Here is a 25246-nt window from a genome sequence, read left to right on the forward strand (position 1 = left end):
GACTCCGTTTGATATTCCTTTTCCTCGAAACACTGAAATAGGCAAAAAAAACAGCAATTCGGGTTGGGCCTCCGGTTAGTAGGTTAGTCCCAAAAAATGATATAAAAGTGTAAAGTAAAGCCCATAAACATCCAAAACGAGTAATATAATAGCATGGAACAATCAAAAATTATAGATACATTGGAGACGTATCAGTGCTTCAATCTTGATCTTGTACATGTGCACAGTCAAGGCAACAGACCCGGGGTCTGTTGCACCGACACAAGCCCTCGGGCCTGCCCCGAACGCGCTGCCGAGTGTCGGTGGGAAACAACACCTATGGGATCACAGAAATCCCTACTACGGTTGTTGGGCACGGGGTTGTGAAAAGAGCGGGATCAACAGTCAGCAAGCACACAGATCGTTTACCCAGGTTCGGGCCACAAGGATGCGTAATACCGTACTCCTGCTTTAGTGTCTATTTGAGTGTTCTTGTTGTTCTTGAGCTAGCTACGATGCATAACTTTTCCAACGGTCTGAATCCTTCTCCCGTGTGCCTCGGGCCTCCTTTTATAGTCAAGGGGGATCGCCACAATGGCACACAGGAGGTGGGAAGGTGTACAATGGCTGAGCTTATCGCTAGTCATTACGGGACAAGACGCATTTAATGCACCCCTGAGGTGTCCCCTTGCTTTATCGGGGACGGGAACCAGGACCGTCCCGTCCGTCGCTGCTCCATCTTGCGTTGACATGCGTCCAGGCCAACGAGGCATGCAGTGCCATGTAGGCTGGCAGGCTGCTGAGTTGGCGCGGTGGTAGGGTCTTCACGAAGATCTGCATGTCACTACATAGGCGCTTGCTGAGTTGGCCTAGAGGCCTCACGTCGACACGCAGGTGCCTACCTAGTTGGTGGGCTGGCAGCTGCATGGGAACAGCGGTGGAATCTTGGCAAGCATGGGCCTGGCCGTGGCCCTGTGGTTGTCCTCGGGAAGGGCCTTGCCGTGGCATCGTGGTCGTCCCCGGCAAGGATCTTGCCGGAGGTCTCGTGGATTTCCTCGGCAAGGATCTTGCCGAGATTCGTCGTCTTTTGATCCTCATCTGATTTTGTGTGCTTCTTGTCTTCAGAAAGATCTGCATACCATCATGGAGGTGCCTCCTGAGCCTTGGTTCCAACGTGGTTGGTGGTGTTGGAAAACTTGGGGCTCAAGGGTGGCGTACTCCGCTGGCGCTTGGGCTAGTTGCCCCGGCAAGGTTCTTGCCGGGGATGTGGAGGCTGCCCTAGCAAGGGTCTTTCCAGGGGAGTCCACCTCTCCCTCTTGGTCTTTGTGTCTCTGGTCTTGGCGTTGCTTTGACCATCTTGCAGCTTTGACTCCTCCCTCTGCCCTGCTAAGTGTGGCCGTGGGCACGGCTTTGACTGTATGTGCACAAGTAAGGGGTACAAAGGAGAGCCCCTACTTTAGTACACCGACAGGAGCCCCCGGGCCTGGGCCACACATAAGCGCGACGTGTTGTTGGGCTAGGCCCAAAACGTTGTGCTGGCAGGCGGGGCGGATTTTACTGCAGTAACTTTTTCTGTCCGCTGCGCTTCCCCATGATTCGCGTTGAATGCATGACATGGGGATCGTGCGCGGGGATGACCGAAGCATGCCTGCATCATCCCGTGGTGAATAGTAATGAGGAGGCTTGCGTGTCCCTTGGAAACTGCAAGGCCACCGTTCATTTACTTTCTCCGCCTCAGAACCGTCATTCCACGTTTCCCATTATGCCCACCCCTTGCGCCACGTATGCCGCATGCATGGCATGGGGTAGGTGACGGGTGCATGGAATATGGGAAGGCGTGCGTGTGGGCCGATACCCATGTGCCTTCAATTGGGCGAGGAGGGCGGTCGACGGCCTCGCTTGCTGTCACCTTAATGAGCTAGATTGGTTGAGAGAGACGGCCGAGCCCCGATCCCGCCCCTTTATAAGGAGGAGAGGGGGAGGGATGGCATCCCTCAATCTTTCGCCATTCGCCTCCTCCCATCCTGGCTTCTTCTTTCTGCCATGACGAGAGGGCGTGTCGGTGCTTCGACGGTGGCAGCGAGGGTCTCTGCCCATCAACCCACCCCTCCTCCCCCAGAGTTCGTGGTGGTGGAGCCAGCCATGAGGAGAAGGGGAGGGGGCGAGGCCGAGGTCGCCACGGAGCTCGGGGAAGAGGAGGACGGGCTGGTGCATTGGCTTTGCCTCCGCCGGTGGTCCCTCCCCCATTGGAGGGCCATGTCAGGGACCAGCCCCGCGAGTTCTACATAAGGCTGTGTCGGCCAGCGCGTCGTCGCCTTCGTCTTCCTACTCCATTTTCTCGGGAGATGGAGCTCGACCCGCCGCACACTCTGAGGTTGCATATGAGAGGTTGCGGGAATAGCGGCACATGGGTTGATGTCGACTTCCCAGCCCCTCATGTCATGTATCTTCGTCGCGGATGGAAGACCTTCGCCCATATCCACAGCCTGGCGGCGGGGCTCGTTCTCTATTTCAAACTAATGGAGAACGGCCTGCTCTTCGTCAAGGTCTTTGGAGACTTTGGAACTCGCCCAAAGTGCTGCGTTGAGAGCTCCTCTGATGACGAAGACTCTTCCTCGAGCGGGAGTGACTAGGAAGACAGCGACAGCAACAACAAGGGCACCAGGTGGGAGGATGATAGGTCCGACTAGGCGTCGAACACACCGTCCTTGGGCGGTGTTGGCAGCAGCAGCATCTGCACCTGGCCCTTCCCCCGGCAGAGTAATTTGCCGGGGGTGGGGCCAGCTCCTTGAACTTCTCGGGGTTGCCTCCTTGGGCGGCTGGCGTAGGTTGGCCGGAGAAGGCTAAGAAGGCGGGTGGCGGGCCGTCAAGTCGGAGTAAGATGGCACGGACGCCTTTGTAGCATATTTCCGGCCCGCTGCCTCATCTTCCAGCTCTTCTCTCGGCACCATCATCACCAGCCCTCTTCCGGACGGCCGCCGGAATGTTCTCTTGGTGTCTTCTGCTGCTCGTACCTCACCTAGGCGCTCCTTTTGCCCTCCTGCTATCTTGTTCCATTTCCAGAGGAAAGGGACAAGAAAGGGATTACAGGCATCTTATCTCTTTTTAGTTTGTAAGCCTGCGGGCCTTAGTTGAATTTGAAACTTGTAATCCCCTTGCTCATGTTTACATTCTGTACAATCTGTACCTGTATGGGACGTATTAATGAAAAAGGGTGCTTGCCGGGTTCTGTGTGCGTGAGCAACGCCCATGCCAAAGAATAAATCCTTGTTATTTTTAATATAAACACTGTCGCCCAGCAACAGGCCTTGCCGTTTTCCTACTTCATTCGACCATACTCATGCTTTCGGCGGAGGTAGGGACGAAGTAGGGTTAGGCCCTACGCTTGCTTCCTTGTCATCATGGCTACAACCAAATTCCGACCCAAGAAATAGTTCTTAGGTATAGAGAAAAAGGGAGCACGGTGGCCTAGGAATAAGACGAGGTTTCATACACCCCTATTCCATACGGAAATGTAAAACAGGGGATAATGGACTTATCTGAATCTGCAGCCCCCCGGCAACCTTGGCTTGCCGGGGTCAGAGTGCTGGTTTGTTCTCTTTCTTCCATATGGCTCGGCAGAAATGCCCATGTATCGTGCAAACCAAAGAGGACGTAAAAGAATAGAGAGACACAGATTTGACCTCTATGCTAGGGGTTAGTCGGCGCTAAGCACTATCAACCCTAACCGAGGGAGCGACTCAACCTAGCATGCATGATATAACTTATGGCGCCAGCGCTTCATTTATTTATGCTCTGGGTCTGCGCCTGGCTTTGTACAGAGGGTTACATGACTTGCCGTCAAGGCTTATACAAAAGGTGGTTTGCCGGGGGGCCCGGCAACCACGCCTTATGGGTAAAACTTGCGAAGATGCTTGATGTTCCAGGAGTTGCTCACTGGAATGGCATCTTCGGTCTCCAGGCGGACTGCACCGGGCCTGGTGACTCGTATTACCCGATAAGGGCCTTCCCACTTTGGCGTCAACTTGTTGGAATTCTTGGCCGATTGAACGCACCGAAGAACAAGGTCGCCTTCCTCAAAGCTTCGGTCATGAACCTTGCGGCTAGGGTAGCGGCGCAAGGCTTGCTGGTAGCATGCCGCCCTCACAGCCGCCCGAAGACGATCTTCCTCAAGGAGCATTGCTCATCTTACCGCAATCGCTCTTGGTCAAGCTCGTCATAAGCGAGCACTCGAGGTGACCCGTATATGAGTTCTGTGGGGAGAACTGCCTCTTGCCCGTATACCAAGGCAAAGAGTGTCTGGCCGGTGGCTTGATTTGGCGTCATTCTGATCGACCAAAGAACCACCGGCAACTCATCAATCCAGCGCCTTCCGCTCTTATGCAACCTGTCAAAAGTCTTTGTCCTCAGGCCTCGCAACACTTCAGCATTTGCCCTCTCCGCTTGGCCGTTGCTTCATGGGTGTGCCACGAAAGCAAAACAAACCTTGTTGTCGAGGTCTTCAATGTATTGCATGAAGGTGTGGCTTGTGAACTGCGTGCCGTTGTCGGTGATGACTTTGTTTGGCACACCAAAACAACAAACTAGCCCCTTGAAGAATTTGACGGCTGACTGCGTTGTCACCTTCCTCACTGCCTCCACCTCCGGCCACTTTGTGAATTTTTCGATTGCAATGTACAAGTACTCAAAGCCCCCGACAGAGCGGGGGAAAGGGCCCAGTATGTCAAGCCCCCAGACCGAGAATGGCCAGGAGAGAGGGATTGTTTGAAGGGCTTGAGTTGGATGATGAAGCTTCTTTGAATGGAACAGACACGCTTCACACTTGGTTACTAGTGTCATCGCATCCTGGACGGTAGTGGGCCAGAAGAAACCTTGCCGGAAAGCCTTGCCGGCAAGGGCTCTCGACCCTATGTGGGAGCCACATATGCCTCCATGTATCTCTGCCAACAGCTCCAGCCCTTCCTCCCGGGGAATGCACTTCAATTTCACACCGTTCGGTCTTTTTCTGTATAGAACATCATCAACAAACATATACATGGCAGACCGACGGGCTACTTTCTCTGCTTCTTCCTACTCCTCGGGAAGCTCCCCTGTCTGGAGGAATCGAACGGTATGTTGTGCCCATGCCGGAGCCTGGGGCTCGACGACAAGGACTAAAGGCATATCTTCTTCCATGGGAGCGGTTGTCTCAACGGACATGGCTTGAGGCCCTGCCGGAGTCGGTTGCCGCACGGCAGGATCAGCGTCCACGGCAACATCTTTGCCAGCGGCTCCAAGGAGCTCGGTGGGGAAGTACTTGCCGGGGCCTGATTTCCTCCGCTTATTCTGCTCTGTTGTCGGTTCAACGGATGGTTGAGTTAACCGAAGCACAAAAGTACCTGGTTCCACAGGTAGCTTGAGGGCAGCGCGCTTCGACAGGTAGTCGGCGATGTCGATCTCCATTCGAGGGACATGCTCCACCTGTATCCCTTCAAAGCGCTCCTCTAGTTTCCTCACTTCATCTACATAGGCTTCCATCAATAGGCTTTGATAATCCTTATTGATTTGCCTGGCGACAAGCTATGAATCACCCGTGACGATGAGCTTCTTGAATCCGAGGTCTACCGCGATCCTGAGACCGGCAAGCAATCCCTCGTATTCAGTAGTGTTGTTCATTGACATCTCCCTGGGAAAGTGCATCTGGATGACATACTTGAGGTGCTCTCCGGTGGGTGCGACAAGCAGCACGCCAGCACCGGCGCCTTGCAGCGAGAAAGCCCCGTCAAAGTACATAACCCAGTTGCGACTTATTTCCCTGCCGGGAAGAGTGGTTTCCTGGACCTCTTCGTCGGGTGTCGAGGTCCGCTCCACAATGAACTCCGCCAAGACTCTGCTCTGGATCGTCGAAGTGCTTTCAAACTTCAAACCAAAACTTGACAGCTCCAAGGCCCATTCCACAATCCTCCCCGTTGCATATGGGTTGTGCAGTATCTGTTGCAACGGGAGGCAGGTGACAACGGTGATCTCGTGCGCTTGGAAGTAATGACGCAACTTCCTTGAGGCCATAAGGAGGCCGAAGATCAATTTCTGCACACCTGAGTACCTTGACCTAGCCCCCTGCAAGAGGGAGCTGACAAAGTAAACCGGGTGCTGCATCATCTTCTTCTTCTGCACCACTTCACTTGGTTGTGTAGGCCCTGTCTCACCGGCGTCAGATTCTACCGTGGCCCTGCCTTGCCGAGGCCTGGCCCTGCCGGGGGAACCTTTGGCTCGTCATCTGCCAACCCTGTCATTGCCACTGTCCCTTCATCGACCTCCCTCCACGCCACTAGTGCGGCACTAACCACTTGATTCATTGACGCTAAATACAGCAGCAGTGGCTCTTGTGGTTTAGGCGCAACCAGTATTGGCGTGGAGTTGAGGTATTTCTTCAAATCCTACAGCGCTGCCTCGGCCTCTAGGGTCCACTCCATTGGGCCTGCCTTTTTCAAGATTTTGAAAAAGGGAAGGGCACGTTCAGCAGACTTGGAGATGAATCTGCTCATAGCGGCGATGCAGCCAGTGAGCCGACGCACATCCTTGATCCGCCTAGGTGCCTCAATCTGCTCGATGGCCTTGATCTTGTCTGGATTCGCCTCAATCCCACGCTGCGACACAAAGAACTCGAGAAGCTTGCCGGACAGGACGCCGAAGACACACTTCTCAGGGTTCAGCTTGAGGTTGATCTTGCGCAGATTTGCAAACGTCTCTTCCAAATCTTGCACAAGTGTTGCCTTGTCCTTGGTTTTAACCACTATGTCATCCATATACGCTTCCATATTTCTATATAGTTGGGGCTCAATACCAATTTGGACTACTCTTGCGAAGGTCGAGCTAGCACTCTTCAACCCAAAAGGCATTTGTAAAAAGCAATACGTACCACATGGGGTGATGAATGTTGTCTTCTCTTCGTCTTCTCTTGTCATGAAAATCTGATGGTATCCTGAGTAGGCGTCGTGGAAGGACAACAGGTCACACCCGGCCGTGGAGTCAACAATCTGGTCAATGTGCGGCAACGGGAAAGGGTCTTTTGGACAAGCCTTATTGATATCTGTGTAATCAATACACAGCCTCCACTTCCCATTTGCCTTGCGCACTACCACCGGATTGGCCAACCACGTCGGATGGAGTACTCCTCTCACCAAGACCGCTGCTTCTAGTTTCCTGATCTCTTCGGTGATGAACTCCTGCCTTTCCAGAGCTTGCTTCCTGACCTTCTGCTTGACGGGCCGCACATGAGGACAGACAGCAAGATGGTGCTCAATCACTTCCCTGGGAACGCCGGGGATGTCGGATGCTTTCCATGCAAACACATCGACATTCGCCCACAGGAAAGTGACGAGCTCGCCTTCCTATTTGCTATCGAGGGCGGAGCTTATGGTGAAAGCCCCTCCCATACCATCCTCCTTGGCGACACCTTCTTGGTCTCTGGTGGTGCAGCCCTAGATTTCTTGCTCTTGCCGGCGGATCTCTCTGGCACGTCCTCGATGATAGCACAGCACTCCGAAGAGGTGCGCTTGCCGGAGTGGGTGCGAGAGGTCTTGCCGGGCTCCCCCCCCCCGGGCTTCAGCGGCAGGAGCAAGCGCCTTGGCGGCAGTTGCTGCAACTACCTCCCGGTAGAGTTGTTCAGCTCAGATTAGCGCATCCTTCTTATCGGAGGGGACGGCGATGATGTTCATCAGCCCAGGCATCTTCAACATGTTGTAGGCATAATGTGACGCCACCATGAACTTGGCTAGTGCCGGGCGGCCGAAGATCCCTTTGTAGGGCAAGGGGATCTCGGCTACATCAAAGACAATCCTCTCTGTCCAGTAATACAACTCGCCTCCAAATGTCATGGGCAACGTGACCTTACCCTTTGGCTGGCTTCTTCCCGGGTTGACCTCTTGAAACGTGCCCATCTCTTTGAGGTCTCCATCAGGAATCTGCAGCCTTTTGATCACAAGTGGGTGAGATCAAGTTTAGGTCGGCCCCGCCAACAACTAACATCTTCGTCACCTTGAGGTTGCGTATTGTTGGTGAAACCAACAATGGCAAACACCCGACCACGTGCGATCAGGGTGGTCCTCGGTGTCAAAGATGATAGGTGACCTGGACCACTTTAGTGGTTTCCGTGCGTCGAGTGATGGTTCCGCCGATGTGATCTCACGTGCCCACTGCTTGAGCTGGCGGTGAGAGGTGTGCGGCGAGGCGCCACCATCAACGCACATGGCCTCCATAGCTTTTTGAAACTCGTGGTCTCCGGACTCGTCATCCTCGTCGCGATCATCGTCTTCCTGCGTCTTGTCGCGGCCCAGTGCGGGCCTTTCTTGATGATTGTCCTTGCCGCGGCAGCCTCCTTGGTCGCCACGCTTCTTGCCGGATCCTCCGGCACCATCCTGGCCTTTCCCCTTGTCCCGCCTCTCATACTCAGCTTTTTGCTTCTCAGCAAGCAGCTCAACTTGTCAGCAGTTCTGGAGGTCGTGGCCATTGGTGCGGTGGATCTTGCAATACTGCTTGTCGGAGCTTCCTGGCTTGTCAGCGGCCGCCAAGGCCCGGCAAGCGGCACACTCGGCAACCTCTTTGCCAAGGTCGCCTGCCTTGGCCTTCTTGGCAGTGCCGGTATCATTGGATCCCTCAACGGGAAGCACAACCTTGCCCTTGTGTTTTCAGTTACGGCGCCGACCCTTCTTCGTCGGGGCGGCGGTGTCGTCGTCTATGGAGTCGGTTTCCGCTCCGGCGTCCTCGCCGGGGTACTTCCTGCCCTCTTTAGCTCGGGCGCACCTATCGGCCAAAACATAAAGTTTGACCACATCTTTGACCTTGTTCATCGCCAGCTCTTCACGCATCTTGCGGTTGCGCACGTTCTCATCAAACGCGCTGATCACGGCGGCGAGGTGAACGTCTGGGATGTACTTGCGCAGGTTTTCCCCTTCCTTCTAGGGGATGATATGCATATCGCTCGCCTAGCCATGAGCTTGATGGCCTCCAGTGAAGGCACCAACAAACTCATGACATAGATCCGACCAGGAAGAAATGGAATCTGCCGGCAAGTGCATCAACCATGACATGACATTGGGCTTAAGCGCCGCCTAGAAGTAATTGGCAAGCACCTTGTCGTCTCGTGCTCCAGCAGCCTGCATTGCGATGGTGTAGATGTTGAGGAACTTTGCCGGGTGAGTCTTGTCATTGTACTTCTCGCCAACATCGGGTTTGAACATGCGGTGGGAGGGCCACTAGAACTGCTGCAACTCATGGGTAAAAGTCGGGCAACCCACCTCATAGGGTAGGCCACTATAGCCTCCTGGTGCCGGGTGGTCTGTAGTGGGCCCCGCCCGCCTATCTGACTGGTGGCGTGCTTCATGTTGGCGCTCGATGGTAGTTTGAGCGTCTTCATGGGCTCGCTCCTGAAGAACTTGGCGCTGATCGCGGTGGGTCTGTGGATCGGATGACACTATGGAAATATTATCACAAGCGTCATCACGATGGATCGACGCCCATGGTGGCTGGCATGGGGGAGGAGAGTGCACCGTGGATGCATCACCTCCGGCCCTTCCTCCACTAGGATGTGGTGGCTCGATGGAGCGTCGGCCTACGGGCGCCCTTGGTCGCGGCTCATCTTTGTTGGCGATGCCGACGAGGCTCCGGACGGTGGCTTGATACGTCTCTAATGTATCTATAACTTTTGATTGTTCCATGCTATTATATTACCTGTTTTGGATGTTTATGGGCTTTATTTTATACATTATTACCATTTTTGGGACTAAGCTACTAATCGGAGGCCCAGCCCGTATTGTTGTTTTTTTGTCTATTTCAGTATTTCGAAGGAAAGGAATATCAAACGGAGTCCAAACAAAATGAAACCTTCGGAAGCGTGATTTTTGGAACGAACGTGATCCAGAGGACTTGGAGTGCAAGTCAAGAAGCAGCCGACGTGGCCACAAGAGGGTAGGGCGCCCCCCCCCCCTATAGGGCGCGCCCCCCTGTCTCGTGGGCCCCTTGGGCGGCCACCGACGTACTTCTTCCTCCTATATAAGCCTACATACCCCGAAAACATCGAGGGAGCAACCGAAACACAATTTCCACCGCCGTAACCTTCTGTATCCGCGAGATCCCATCTGGGAGCCGTAGTCGACGTTCTGCCGGAGGGGGATTCCACCACGGAGGGCTTCTACATCAACACCATAGCCCTTTTGATGAGTTGTGAGTAGTTTACCACAGACCTTCGGGTCCATAGTTATTAGCTAGATGGCTTCTTCTCTCTTTTGGGATCTCAATACAATGTTCTCCCCCTCTCTTGTGGAGATCTATTCGATGTAATCTCTTTTTTTGCGGTGTGTTTGTCGAGATCCGATGAATAGTGGGTTTATGATCAAGTTTATCTTTGGATAATAATTGAATCTTGTCTGAATTCTTTTATATGATTGAGTTATCTTTGCAAGTATCTTCGAATTATCGGTTTGGTTTGGCCTACTAGATTGATCTTTCTTGCCATGGGAGAAGTGCTTAGCTTTGGGTTCGATCTTGCGGTGTCCTTTCCCAGTGACAGCAGGGGCAGCAAGACACGTATTGTATTGTTGCCATCGAGGATAAAAGGATGGGGTTTATATCATATTGCTTGAGTTTATCCCTCTACATCATGTCACCTCGCTTAATGCGTTACTCTATTCTTATGAACTTAATACTCCAGATGCATGCTGCATAGCGGTCGATGTGTGGAGTAATAGTAGTAGATGCAGGCAGGAGTCGGTCTACTTGTTGCGGACGGGATGCCTATATCCACGATCATGCCTAGATAACGTCATAATTATTCACTTTTCTATCAATTGCTCGACAGTAATTTGTTCACCCACCGTAATACTTATGCTCTCGAGAGAAGCCTCTAGTGAAACCTATGGCCCCCAGGGTCTATCTCTTATCATATTTGCTTCCAATCTACTTTTATTTGCATCTTTTTTTCTGCATCTATACTATAAAATACCAAAAATATATTTATCTTATCATATTATCTCTATCAGATCTCACTTTCGCAAGTGGCAGTGAAGGGATTGACAACCCCTTTATTGTGTTGGTTGCGAGTTCTTTGTTTGTTTGTGTAGGTTCGTGAGACTTGTTGAGGAGCCTCCTACTGGATTGATACCTTGGTTCTCAAAAACTGAGGGAAATACTTACGCTACTATTGCTGCATCACCCTTTCCTCTTCAAGGAACCAACGCAAGCTCAAGACGTAGCAAGAAGGATTTCTGGCGCCTTTTGCCGGGGAGGTCTTCGCTCAAGTCAAGACATACCAAGTACCCATCACAAACTCATCTCCCTCGCATTTACATTATTTGTCATTTGCCTCTCATTTTCCTCTGCCCCATGTCACCCTTGCCGTTTTATTTGCCCTCTCTTTCCCAATCTCCTCTCTTTTCTGCTTGCCGTTTTCTGTTTGCTTGTGTGTCGGATTACTTGTTGCCATGGCGCAAGATAATACCAAATTGTGTGATTTCTCGAATACCAATAATAATGATTTCCATAGTACTCCGATTGCTCCTCTTAATGATGTTGAGTCTTGTGAAATCAATACCACTTTGCTGAATCTTGTTAAGAAAGATCAATTCACCGGCCTTCCTAGTGAAGATGCCGCTACTCATCTAAACAACTTTGTTGATTTGTGTGATATGCAAAAGAAGAAAGATACGGATAATGATATTGTTAAATTGAAGCTATTTCCATTTTCGCTTAGAGATCATGCTAAAGTTTGGTTTTCGTCTTTGCCTAAAAATAGTATTGATTCTTGGAACAAGTGTAAAGATGCTTTTATCTCTAAGTATTTTCCTCCCGCTAAGATCATCACTCTTAGGAACGATATTATGAATTTTAAACAACTTGATCATGAGCATGTTGCCCAATCTTGGTAAAGAATGAAATTGATGATTCGCAATTGCACTACTCATGGCTTGAATTTATGGATGATCATACACAAATTTTATGCTGGTTTGAACTTTCCTTCTAGAAATCTCTTAGATTCAGCCGCCGGAGGCACGTTTATCGAAATCACTTTAGGATATGCTACAAAACTTCTTGATAATATTATGGCTAATTATTCTCAATGGCACACCGAACGATCTACTACTAAAAAAGTGCATGCTATAGAAGAAATTACTATTTTGAGTGGAAAGATGGATGAGCTTATGAGATTGTTTGCTACTAAGAGTTCTTCTATTGATCCCAATGATATGCATTTATCTACCTTGATTGAGAATAATAATGAATCTATGGATGTGAATTTTGTTGGTAGGAATAGTTTCGGAAACAATGCTTATAGAGGAAACTTTAATTCTAGACCGTTCCCTAGTAATTCCTCTAATAATTATGGAAATTCTTACAATAATTCTTATGGTAATTTTAATAAGATTCCCTCTGATTTTGAGAATAGTGTGAAAGAATTTATGATTTCTCAAAAGAATTTTGATGCTTTGCTTGAAGAAAAATTGCTCAAAGTTGATGATTTGGCTAGGAACGTTGATAGAATTTCGCTTGATGTTGATTCTCTTAAACTTAGATCTTCTCCTCCTAAGCATGATATCAATGAGTCTCTCAAAGTAATGAGAATTTCCATTGACGAGTGCAAGGAAAGAATCGCTAGATTGCGTGCTAAGAAAGATAGCTTTATAAAAGCGTGTTCTTCTAGTTTCCATGAAAATAATGATGAAGATCTTAAAGTTATTGATGTGTCTCCTATTAGATCTTTGTTTTGCAATATGAATCTTGAAAATAATGGGACAGGAGATGAGTCAACTTTATTTAGAAGGCGTCCCAAGAATTCAGAGTTTTTAGATCTTGATGCTAAATTTGGTAAAAGTGGGATTGGAGAGGTCATGACTTTAAATAGCATTGAACCCACTATCTTGGATTTCAAGGAATTTGATTATGATAATTGTTCTTTAGAAAGTTGTATTTCCTTGGTGCAATCCGTTGTTAATTCTCCACATGCTTATAGTCAAAATAAAGCTTTTACCAAACATATCATTGATGCCTTGATGCAATCTTTTGATGAAAAACTTAATTTGGAAGTTTCTATAGCTAGAAAACTTAATGATTAGTGGGAACCTACTATAAAGATTAGAATTAAAGATTATGAGTGTTTTGCTTTGTGTGATTTGGGTGCTAGTGTTTCAATGATTCCAAAAACTTTATGCGATATTCTAGGTTTCCATGATCTTGATGATTGCTCTTTAAATTTGCACCTTGAGGATTCCACCATTAAAAAGCCAATAGGAAGGATCAATGATGTCCTTATTGTTGCAAATAGAAATTTGGTGCCCGTTGATTTTATTGTTCTTGATATAGATTGCAATATTTCTTGCCCTATTATTCTTGGTAGACCTTTCCTTAGAACGATTGGTGCGATTATTGATATGAAGGAAGGGAATATTAGATTCCAATTTCCATTAAAGAAAGACATGGAGCACTTTCCAAGAAAGAAAGTCAAATTACCTTGTGAATCTATCATGCGAGCTATCTATGAACCAAGTGCCAAAGATGGCACTACTTAGATCTATCTTCGCTTTTATGCCTAGCTAGGGGCGTTAAACGATAGCACTAGTTGGGAGGCAACCCAATTTTCTTTGTGTTCTTTGTTTTTGTTCCTGTTTAGTAATAAATTTTGTTTCTACTTTCTGTTTAGATGTGTTTTCTTCTTTTATATAGTGTCTGTGCCAAGTAGAACCTATAGGATAACCTATGATATGAGTTGATTTGATTCTGCTGAAAAACAGAAACTTTGCGCTCACGAGAAATAATTCAATAAATCACAGGAACGAGATTTTGCATTGATTCTTTTTGCTTCTGATCAATAAACAAATTGTTTAGGACTTCCGATTTTGGAAGGATTTTTGAGGTTCTAGAAGTTTGCGTTAGTTACAGATTTCTACAGACTGTTCTGTTTTTGACAGATTCTGTTTTTCACGTGTTGTTTGCTTATTCTGATGCATCTATGGCTAGTATGTAAGGGTATGAACCATAGAGAACTTGGAATACAGTAGGTTTAACACCAAAATAAATAAATAATTAGTTCATTACAGTACCTTATGTGGTGGTTTTGTTTTCTTTCACTAACGGAGCTTATAAGATTTCTTGTTGAGTTTTGTGTTCTGAAGTTTTCAAGTTTTGGGTAAAGATTTTATGGACTATGGAATAAAGGGTGGCAAAGAGCCTAAGCTTGGGGATGCCCATGGCACCCCAAGATATTCAAGGATAGCCAAAAGCCTAAGCTTGGGGATGCCTCGGGAAGGCATCCCCTCTTTCGTCTTCGTTCACTGATAACTTTACTTGAAGCTATATTTTTATTCACCACATGATATGTGTTTTGCTTGGAGCGTCGTGTATTATATTAGTCTTTGCTCTTTAGTTTACCAAAATCATCCTTGATGTAACACACCTTTTGGGAGAATCCTATTTGATTAGGATTTGATAGAATACTCTATGTGCTTCACTTATATCTTTTGAGCTTGATAGTTTTTGCTCTAGTGCTTCACTTATATCTTTTAGAGCATGGCGGTGGATTAATTTTAAAGAAATTGATAGTCTCTCATGCTTCACTTATATTATTTTGAGAGTCTCTTAGAACAGCATGGTATTTTCTTTGGTTATGAATTTGGTCCTAGAATGATGAGCATCCAAGTTGGGTATAATAAAAACTATCATAGAAAGTGAATTGGATGATAGGATCAATTTGATGCTTGACAATTGTTTTGAGATATAAAGGTAGTAATGTTAGGGTCATGCTAGTGGATAATTATCAAATTAAGAAATAATGTTGTTGAAGTTGGCAAGTCCCGTAGCATGCACGTATGGTAAAACTTGTGTGACAAATTTGTTGCATGAGGTGCTCTTTTGAGTGTCTTCCTTATGAGTGGCAGTCGGGGACGAGTGATGGAATTTTTTCCTACCAATCTATCCCTCTTGGGGCATGCGTAGTAGTACTTTGCTTCGAGGGTGAAGTAGACTTTTGCAATAAGTATATGAGTTCTTTATGACTAATGTGAGTCCATGGATATACGCACACTCATCCTTCCACTTAGCTAACCTCTATTTTACCGCGCAATTTTCGCCGGTAGCATAAACCCATTATTTACCTTCCTCAAAACAGCCACCATACCTACCTATTATGGCATTTCCATAGCCATTCTGAGATATATTGCCGTGTAACTTTCCACCGTTCCGTTTATTATGACACGTTTCATCATTGTCATATTGCTCTTTGCATGATCATGTAGTTGACATCGTATTTGTAGCAAGGCCACCTTCATAATTTTTATACATGTCACTCTTGATTCATTGCTATCCCGGTACACCGCCGGAGGCATTCATATAGAGTCATATTTTGTTTTAGATTTGAGTTGTAATTCTTGAGTTGTAAATCCATAAAAGTGTGATGATCTTCATTATTAGAGCATTGTCCCAATGAGGAAACGATGATGAAGACTATCCCCCACAAGTCGGGATGGGACTTTAGATTTTATAAAAATAGAAGAGGTCAAAGAAGCCCACCAAAAAAAGGGGAAGAAAGAAAAAAAAGAAAAAGAAAAAAAGGAGAAAGAAAAGAAAAAAAAGAAAATGAAAAAATGAGAGAAAAAGAGAGAAGGGACAATTGCTACTATCTCTTTTTCCACACTCGTGCTTCAAAAATAGCACCATGATCTTCATGATAGAGAGTCTCATATGTTTTCACTTTCATATACTAGTGGGAATTTTTCATTATAGAACTTGGCTTGTATATTCCAATGATGGGCTTCCTCAAAATGCCCTAGGTCTTCATGAGCAAGCAAGTTGGATGCACACCCACTTAGTTTCTTTTGTTGAGCTTTCATATATTTATAGCTCTAGTGCATTCGTTGCATGGCAATCCCTACTCACTCGCATTGATATCTATTGATGGGCATCTCCATAGCCCGTTGATACGCCTAGTTGATGTGAGACTATCTTCTCCCACTTTTTGTCCTCACAACCACCATATTAGGTCACCATAGTGCTATGTCCATGGCTTGCGCTCATGTATTGCGTAAGAGTTGAAAAGCTGAAGCGCGTTAAAAAGTATGAACCAATTGATCGGCTCGTCATCGGGGTTGTGCATGATGGGAGTATTTTGTGTAATGAAAATGAAGCATGGCCTAACTATATGATTTTGTAGGGATAAGCTTTCTTTGGCTATGTTATTTTGATAGGACATGATTATTTGTTAGTATGCTTTGAAGCATTATTATTTTTATGTTTTATAAGCTTTTATTTTGAATCATTTGGATCTGAAACATTCATGCTACAATAAAGAAAATTACATTGAGAATTATGCTAGGTAGCGTTCCACATCAAAAATTCTGTTTTTATCATTTACCTACTCAAGGACGAGCAGGAATTAAGCTTGGGGATGCTTGATATGTCCCCAACGTATCTATAATTTTTGATTGTTCCATGCTATTATATTACCTGTTTTGGATGTTTATGGGCTTTATTTTATACATTATTATCATTTTTGGGACTAACCTACTAACCGGAGGCCCAGCCCGTATTGCTGTTTTTTTGTCTATTTCAGTATTTCGAAGGAAAGGAATATCAAAGGGAGTCCAAACGGAATGAAACCTTCGGAAGCGTGATTTTTGGAACGAACGTGATCCAGAGGACTTAGAGTGCAAGTCAAGAAGCAGCCGAGGCGGACACGAGAGGGTAGGGCGCGCCCCCCTATAGGGCGCGCCCCCTGTCTTGTGGGCCCCTCGGGCGGCCACCGACGTACTTCTACCTCCTATATAAGCCTACATACCCCGAAAACATCCAGGGAGCAACCGAAACACAATTTTCACCATCGTAACCTTCTGTATCCGTGAGATCCCATCTTGGAGCCGTTGCTGGCGTTCTACCGGAGGGGGATTCCACCATGGAGGGCTTCTACATCAACACCGTAGCCCTTCCGATGAGTTGTGAGTAGTTTACCATAGACCTTCGGGTCCATAGTTATTAGCTAGATGGATTCTTCTCTCTTTTTGGATCTCAATACTATGTTCTCCCCCTCTCTTGTGGAGATCAATTCGATGTAATCTCTTTTTGCGGTGTGTTTGTCGAGATCCGATGAATTGTGGGTTTATGATCAAGTTTATCTTTGGATAATAATTGAATCTTTCTCTGAATTCTTTTATATGATTGAGTTATCTTTGCAAGTCTCTTCGAATTATCGGTTTGGTTTGGCCTACTAGATTGATCTTTCTTGCCATGGGAGAAGTGCTTAGCTTTGGGTTCAATCTTGCGGTGTTCTTACCCAGTGACAGAAAGGGTTGCAAGCAACGTATTGTATTGTGGCCATCGAGGATAAAAAGATGGGGGTTATATCATATTGCTTGAGTTTACCCCTCTACATCATGTCACCTTGCTTAATGCGTTACTCTGTTCTTATGAACTTAATACTCTAGATGCATGTTGGATAGCGGTCGATGTGTGTAGTAATAGTAGTAGATGCAGGCAGGAGTCGGTCTACTTGTTGCGGACATGATGCCTATATACATGATCATGCCTAGATAACGTCATAATTATTCGCTTCTCTATCAATTGCTCGACAGTAATTTGTTCACCCACCGTAATACTTATGCTCTCGAGAGAAGCCTCTAGTGAAACCTATGGCTCCCGGGTCTATCTCTTATCATATTTTCTTCCAATCTACTTTTATTTACATCTTTATTTTCTGCATCTATATTATAAAATACCAAAAATATATTTACCTTATCATATTATCTCTATAAGATCTCACTTTCACAAGTGGCCGTGAAGGGATTGACAACCCCCTTATTGCGTTGGTTGCGAGTTCTTTGTTTGTTTGTGTAGGTTCGTGGGACTTGTTGAGGAGCCTCCTACTGGATTGATACCTTGGTTCTCAAAAACTGAGGGAAATACTTACGCTACTATTGCTGCATCACCCTTTCCTCTTCAAGGAAAACTAATGCAAGCTCAAGACATAGCATGGGTCTCCACTCGTCGAGCTTCTCCACGGCAGGAGGAAAGTCGAGGAGCAGCTGCGCACGTGCCAAGGCTTCTGTTGGCGTGGGCGGCGGCGAGAGCTGCGTGGACCATTACGCGCTTCGACTTCTAACCACGTTAGAAGGAGCTCTATCCGGGCCTCGTGGTTGTTGCCATTTTCTCCGGTGCTTCGTTGTCCATGCTGGCCTCCTTCGTCCTGCGAATGATGTGCATGGCTCTTCCCACGGTGGCGCCCGGGGTCACTAGCATGGTGACGTTGCTCGTCACGCACAACTTGGGAGGAGCGCATCGCGGGCGCCGGCGTATGTGTCTTCGAGGTTGCCGCGCCGCCTACTGGTGGCACGGCGATGCTCCTGAAGGGCCCCGCACCATGTGCGGGGGGCCCAACCCCGTCTCTAGATGTGGCGACATGTGGCCCATCGTTTCACGCACGAACGAGGCCGCTCACTAGGCTCTGGCTGCCAGAGCGATGCGTATGTTCGCGGGCCACGCTGCGGGTTCTGTCCGTGACGGCCCCGCTACTCGCCCACACTGGTACGGGTAGTCTGGCTCCGGATGAGCAGATTTCTATCGTCGTCTTCCTCTTGGGATCCATGACAACGAAGAACTGCTAGACCAGATTCTTACAACTGCGCCCCCTGCCTGGCCCGCCAAAGATGTCAGTGGGAAATGACACCTATGGGATCACAGGAATCCCTACTATGGTTGCAGGGCGTAGGGTTGTGAAAAGAGCGGGATCAACAGTCAGCAAGGACACAGATCGTTTACCCAGGTTCAGGCCGCGAGGATGCGTAATACCCTAGTCCTACTTTAGTGTTGATTTGAGTGTTCTTGGAGTTCTTGAGCTATCTATGATGCGTAACGTTCAAGAGTCCGAATCCTTCTCCCGTATGCCTCGGGCCTCCTTTTATAGTCAAGGGGGATCACCACAGTGGCACACAGGATGTGGAAAGGTGTACAGTGGCTGAGCTTATCGTTAGTCATTACGGGACAACACGCATTTAATGTGCCCCTGAGGTGTCCCCTTGCTTTATCGGGGACGAGAACCAGGACCGTCCCGTCTGTCGCCACTCCATCTTGTGTTGACACGCGTCCAGGCCAACGAGGCGTGCAGTGCCATGTAGGCTGGCAGGTTGCAGAGTTGGCGCGGTGGTGGGGTCTTCACGAAGATCTGCATGTCACCACATAGGTGCTTGCTGAGTTGGCTTGGAGGCCTCACGTCAACACGCAGGTGCCTGCCTAGTTGGTGGGCTGGCAGCTGCATGGGAACGGCGGTGGAATCTTGGTGGGCGTGGGCCTGGCCGTGGCCCCGCGGTTGTCCTTGGGAAGGGCCTTGCCGGGGCCCCAGCAAGGGTCTTGCCGTGGCATCGTGGTTGTCCCCGGCAAGGATCTTACCGGAGGTCTCGTGGATTTCCTCGGCAAGGATCTTGCCGAGGTTCGTCGTCTTCTGATCCTCATCTGATTTTGTGTGCTTCTTGTATTCACAAAGATCTCCATGCCAACATGGAGGTGCCTCCCGAGCCTTCGTTCCAATGTGGTTGCTGGTGTTGGAAAACCTGGGGCTCAAGGGTGGCGTACTCCGCTGGCGCTTGGGCTAGTTGCCCCAGCAAGGTTCTTGCCGGGGCTGTGGAAGCTGGCCCGGCAAGGGTCTTGCCAGGGGATTCCACCTCACCCTCTTGGTCTTTGTGTCTCTGGTCTTGGCGTTGCTTTGACTGTCTTGCGGCTTTGACTCCTCCCTCTCCCCTGCTAAGTGTGGCCGTGGGCGCGGCTCTGACTGTCCGTGCACAAGTAAGGGGTACAAAGGAGAGCCCCTACTTTAGTACACCGACACCGAGCGTCGTTGGGGTAGGGCCTAACAAGTGCACAGGAAGAGTTGTTGAAGAGGTTGGTCTCTTGGATCTTCTTTGCTTCTTCATTAGTCTTGATTTCGGGCCAGTTTCCGGTTTTCCCGCGCGTCGTGCGCAACGTTACGGGAAAAACTCGGTCCGTGGCCTGCATGGTGCTCGCACCCCACGATCACGGGGTGGTAACAACCATACCACTTAATTTTGTCCTCCTGGTTCATCTGCCACGTGTCCTCCATGCCTTAGGAAGGGTAGGTGGTCGATGCGGAGGGCACGGGTGTTAGTGCCATGGTGGTAAATCAGGCGTCGCTGGTTGGAGCAGCGGGTTGGCCCTGACTCCCTGCACCTCTGGAGGCTGCATTGGATGAGCGGGGCAACCGCCCTTGGGGTGAGAGGCCAGCCCCTGGCCTCGCCCTTCTATAAAAGGGGCCAAGGACAATTCTACACATATAATCACCCAATCAATCAAGCATATAAGCATTACGTTTCAATTGTCTACTAACATAAGCATTGAAGTTTTCTTGTTTAACAAAAAAGTTATCAAATTCATCCAAGCATTGACTAGCGGACTTATTATGAGGAATATCACCTTCATCAAATCTATAGAGAGAATTTACCTCTACTACCTCTGTCGGAGTATTAAGACCATGTATTTCTTCAATAGGTGGTAAATTCTTAACATCTTCATCTTTAATACCTTTCTCTTTCATAGATTTCTTTGCCTCTTGCATATCTTTAGGACTGAGAAAAAGAATACCTCTTTTCTTCGGAGTTGGCTTAGGAGGTGGTTCACGAAGAGTCCAATCATTATCATTACTCAATATATCATTCAACAATACTTCAGCTTGTTCAATAGTTTGTTCCCTGAAGAAACAACTAGCACAACTATCTAGGTGGTCCCTAGAAGCATCGGTTAGTCCATTATAGAAGATATCAAGTATTTCTTTTTTCTTGAGAGGATGATCAGGCAAAGCATTAAGTAATTGGAGAAGCCTCCCCCCGCTTGTGGGAGACTCACTTCTTCAATTTTCACAAACTTAAATATTTCCTGTAAAGCAGCTTGTTTCTTATGAGCAGGAAAATATTTTTCAGAGAAGTAATATATCATATCATGGGGACTACGCACACAACCAAGAGAAGGAGAATTAAACCATATCTTAGCATCACCCTTTAATGAGAAAGGAAACAGCTTAAGAATATAGTAATAGCGAATTTTTTCCTCATGAGCAAATAGGGTGGCTAGATCATTTAACTTAGCGAGATGTGCCACAACAATTTCAGATTCACAGCCATGGAAAGGATCAGATTCAACCAAAGTAATTAACTCAGGACCAACAGAGAATACATAGTCCTTATCAGTAACACAGATAGGTGAAGTAACAAACTTAGGATCATAGTGCACTCTAGCATTCGAAGATTTTTCTTTCCACTTGCATAGTAATTTATTAAGGTCATCTCTATGCTTACAAGCAAGAAAGTCCCTAGCTACCTATCCATCCATATATAACGTAACCCTCGGGTATAACAGGCAATTCATAACTAGGAGAGCTAGGTCTAATGGGTGTTTCAAAGTTTCCAGTTTCAATAATTTCATCAGTTTCAGAAATATCATAAGTTTCATCATTCTCAATATATTTAGCTCTAGCAAGTTGTTCATCAAGAAATTCACCAAGTGGCACAGTATTATCATTCATAGTAGTAGCATCATAAGCATCATTCATAGCAGAAGTAGCATCATCAATTACTTGCGATATATTAGGATAATAGCAGGTGGTGGTGGCGCAAGCTTACTCAAAACAGAAGGTGAATCAAGTGCAGAGCTAGATGGCAGTTCCTTACCTCCCCTCATAGTAGAGGGATAAATCATGGTTCTTAGATCTTTCATATTCTTCACAGTGATAAACAGATATAAATCCCAAGTGACTCGGAGAATAGAGCTATGCTCCCCGGCAACGGCGCCAGAAAAAAGTCTTGATAACCCACAAGTATAGGGGATTGCAACAATTTTCGAGGGTAGAGTATTCAACCCAAATTTATTGATTCGACACAAGGGGAGCCAAAGAATATTCTCGAGTATTAGCGGCTGAGTTGTCAATTCAACCACACCTGAAAGACTTAATATCTGCAGCAAACTTTAAGTAGCAAAGTAGTATGGAAGTAACGGTAACGGTGGCAAAAGTAAGAGTACTGGTTTTGTAGTGATTGTAATAGTGGCAACGCAAAAGTAACTAAGCAAAGATCAATATGTGAAAAGCTTGTAGGCAATGGATCGGCAATGATAATTATGTCGGATGATATTCATCATGTAGCAGTCATAACCTAGGGTGACACAGAACTAGCACCAATTCATCAATATAATGAAGGCATGTATTCCATATATAGTCATACGTGCTTATGGAAAAGAACTTGCATGGCATCTTTTGTCCTACCCTCCCGTGGCAGCGGAGTCCTAATGGAAACTAAGGGATATTAAGGCCTCCTTTTAACAGAGAACTGGATCAAAGCATCATCACTTAGTGAATACATGAACTCCTCAAACTACGGTAATCACTGGAAAGAATCCCAATTATTGTCACCTTGGGATATGCGGATCATAACACATAATAGGTGTCTACAACTTGCAAGATAGGATCAAGAAAACAAATATATTCATGAAAACATAATAGGTTAAGATCTGAAATCATGGCACTCGGGCCCTAGTGACAAGCATTAAGCATAGCAAAGTCATAACAACATCAATCTCAGAACATAGTCGATACTAGGGATCAAACCCTAACAAAACTAACTCGATTACATGATAAATCTCATCCAACCCATCACCATCAAACAAGCCTATGAAGAGATTACTCACTACCGGCGGTGAGCATCATGAAATTGGTGATAGAGGAAGGTTGGTGATGTTGACGGTGATGAATCCCCCTCTCCGGAACCCCGAACGGACTCCAAAGCTGCCCTCCCAATGAAGAACAAGAGGTGGCGGCCGCTCCATATCGTAAAACACGATGAACTCTTCTCTCCGATTTTCTTCTTCCCGGATAGGGTTATATGGAGTTGGAGTTGAGGTCAGAGGGGCTCTAGGGGGCCCACAAGCCTGCAGGGCGCGCCCTAGGGGGGTGGGCGCGCCCCCAGGGCTTGTGGCATCTGGGCCAGTATTTTTTATATATTCCAAAAATATTCTTCGTAAATTTTTAGGTCAATCCAAGAAATTTTATTTCTGCACAAAAATAACATGATGGCAATTCTGCTGAAAACCGTGTCAGTCCGGGTTAGTTCCATTCAAATCATGCAAAGTAGAGTCTAAAACAAAGGCAAAATAGTTTGGAAAAGTAGATGTGATGGAGACGTATCAACTCCCCCAGGCTTAACCCATTGCTTGTCCTCAAGCAATTCAGTTGACAAACTAAATGTGACAAAGAAAAACTTTTACAAACTCTGTTTGATCTTGTTGTTGTAAATATGTCTAACTCATGTTCAGGTTTTCAGCAAAGATTATGAACTAACCATGTTCACAGTAACATTTAGGTCTCACGTTTACTCATATCAATGGCATAATCCACTAGCGAGCTATAATAATAAATCTCGGATGACAACACTTTTTCAAAACAATCATGATATAATATGATAAAATGGTACCTCGCTAGCCCTTTTTGAGACCGCAAAACATAAATGCGGAGCACCCCTGAAGATCAAGGATTGACTAGACATTATAATTCATGGCACAAGAGATCCATTCACACACATACTCAATATCAATTAATAGCAAAGCATACAAATGACAATGGTGCTCTCTAGCTGGTGCTTTTTATAAGAGGATGGTGACTCAACAATAAAAGTAAAAAAGATAGGCCCTTCGCAGAGGGAAGCAGGGATTTGCAGAGGTGCTAGAGCTTGGAGCTTTTAAATGAGAGATGAATATAATTTTGAGCGGTATGCTTTCATTGTCAACATAACAGCCAAGAGATCTCACGTTATCTTCCATGCTAGATACATTATAGGTAGTTCCCAAACAGAATGGTAAAGTTTTTACTCCCCCTCCACCAACAATCACACTCCACGGCTAGCCGAATTCACGGGTGCCATCCATACCAACAACAGTCCTGGGGGAGTTTTGTTTTATGATTATATTTTGATTTGATTTTGAGCATGGAACTGGGCATCCTGATTACCAGCCACTTTCTCGTGAATGACAAGTGAATAAACACTCATCATGAGAATAACCCACCTAGCATGGAAGATATTGACAGCCCCCAGTCACTACATGAGCGATTCGGGCATACAAAATGGATTATTATTTGAAGGTTTAGAGTTTGGCGCATGCAAATTTACTTGGAACGGCAGGTAAATACCACATATAGGTAGGTATGGTGGACTCATATCAAACAACTTTGGGTTCAAGGAAGTGGATGCACAAGTAGTATTCCCACTTAGTACAAGTGAAGGCTAGCAAAATATTGAGGAGCGACCAACTAGAGAGCGACAACAGTCATAAACATGCATTGAGATTAACCAACATTGAATGCAAGCATGAGTAGGATATAAATCACCGTGAACATAAATATCATGGAGGCTATGTTATTTTTGTTTTAGCTACATGTGTGAACATGTGCCAAGTCAAGCCACTTGAATCATTCAAAGGAGGATACCATCCTATCATACCACATCATAACCATTTTAAAACTGCATGTTGGCACACAAGACAAACCATTATACACTCCTAGCTAATTAAGCATGGCATGAGTAACTATAATCTCTTATTGTCATTGCAAACATGTTTAATTCATAATAAGCTAAATCAGGAACGATGAGCTAATCATATTTACAAAAGCAAAATAGGTCGAGTTCATACCAGCTTTTCTCCATCTCAATCATTTCGTCATATATCGTCATTATTGCCTTTCACTTGCACGACCGAACGATGTGAATAATAATAAGAGTGTACGTACATTGGACTAAGCTGGAATCTGCAACATTTATTCAAAGGAGAAGACAAGGTAATATGGGCTCTTTGTTAGATAAACAATAATGCATATGAGAGCCACTCAACATTTTCATCGTGGTCTTCTCCTCACGACCCAAATAAAAAGAAAAGAATTTCAAAGAAACACACTGAAATATTTTTGGAGTTTTTGCTTTTCTGAAGAAAGTAAAACAAGAACGAGAAAAAATATTTACATGGGAAAGCTCCCAACAAGCAAAAGAAGAACGAGATATCTTTTTGGGTTTTCTTTTAATACTACAACTAAATAAATTAGAAAGAAAACTAGAAAGAAGCTAGAGCTATTTTTTGGATTTCCAAAGTTTTTCAAACACACGAGAAGAAAGCGAGAAAAATAGACCAACATGGATAATACAATGAAAAAGTATGAACACTGACAACTGGAATGAGTGTGTTAACATGAAAGTAATGTTGGTGAGAAATA

This window comes from Triticum dicoccoides, chromosome 2B (assembly GCF_002162155.2).
Source record: "Triticum dicoccoides isolate Atlit2015 ecotype Zavitan chromosome 2B, WEW_v2.0, whole genome shotgun sequence".
NCBI classification, from domain to species: Eukaryota; Viridiplantae; Streptophyta; class Magnoliopsida; order Poales; family Poaceae; genus Triticum; species Triticum dicoccoides.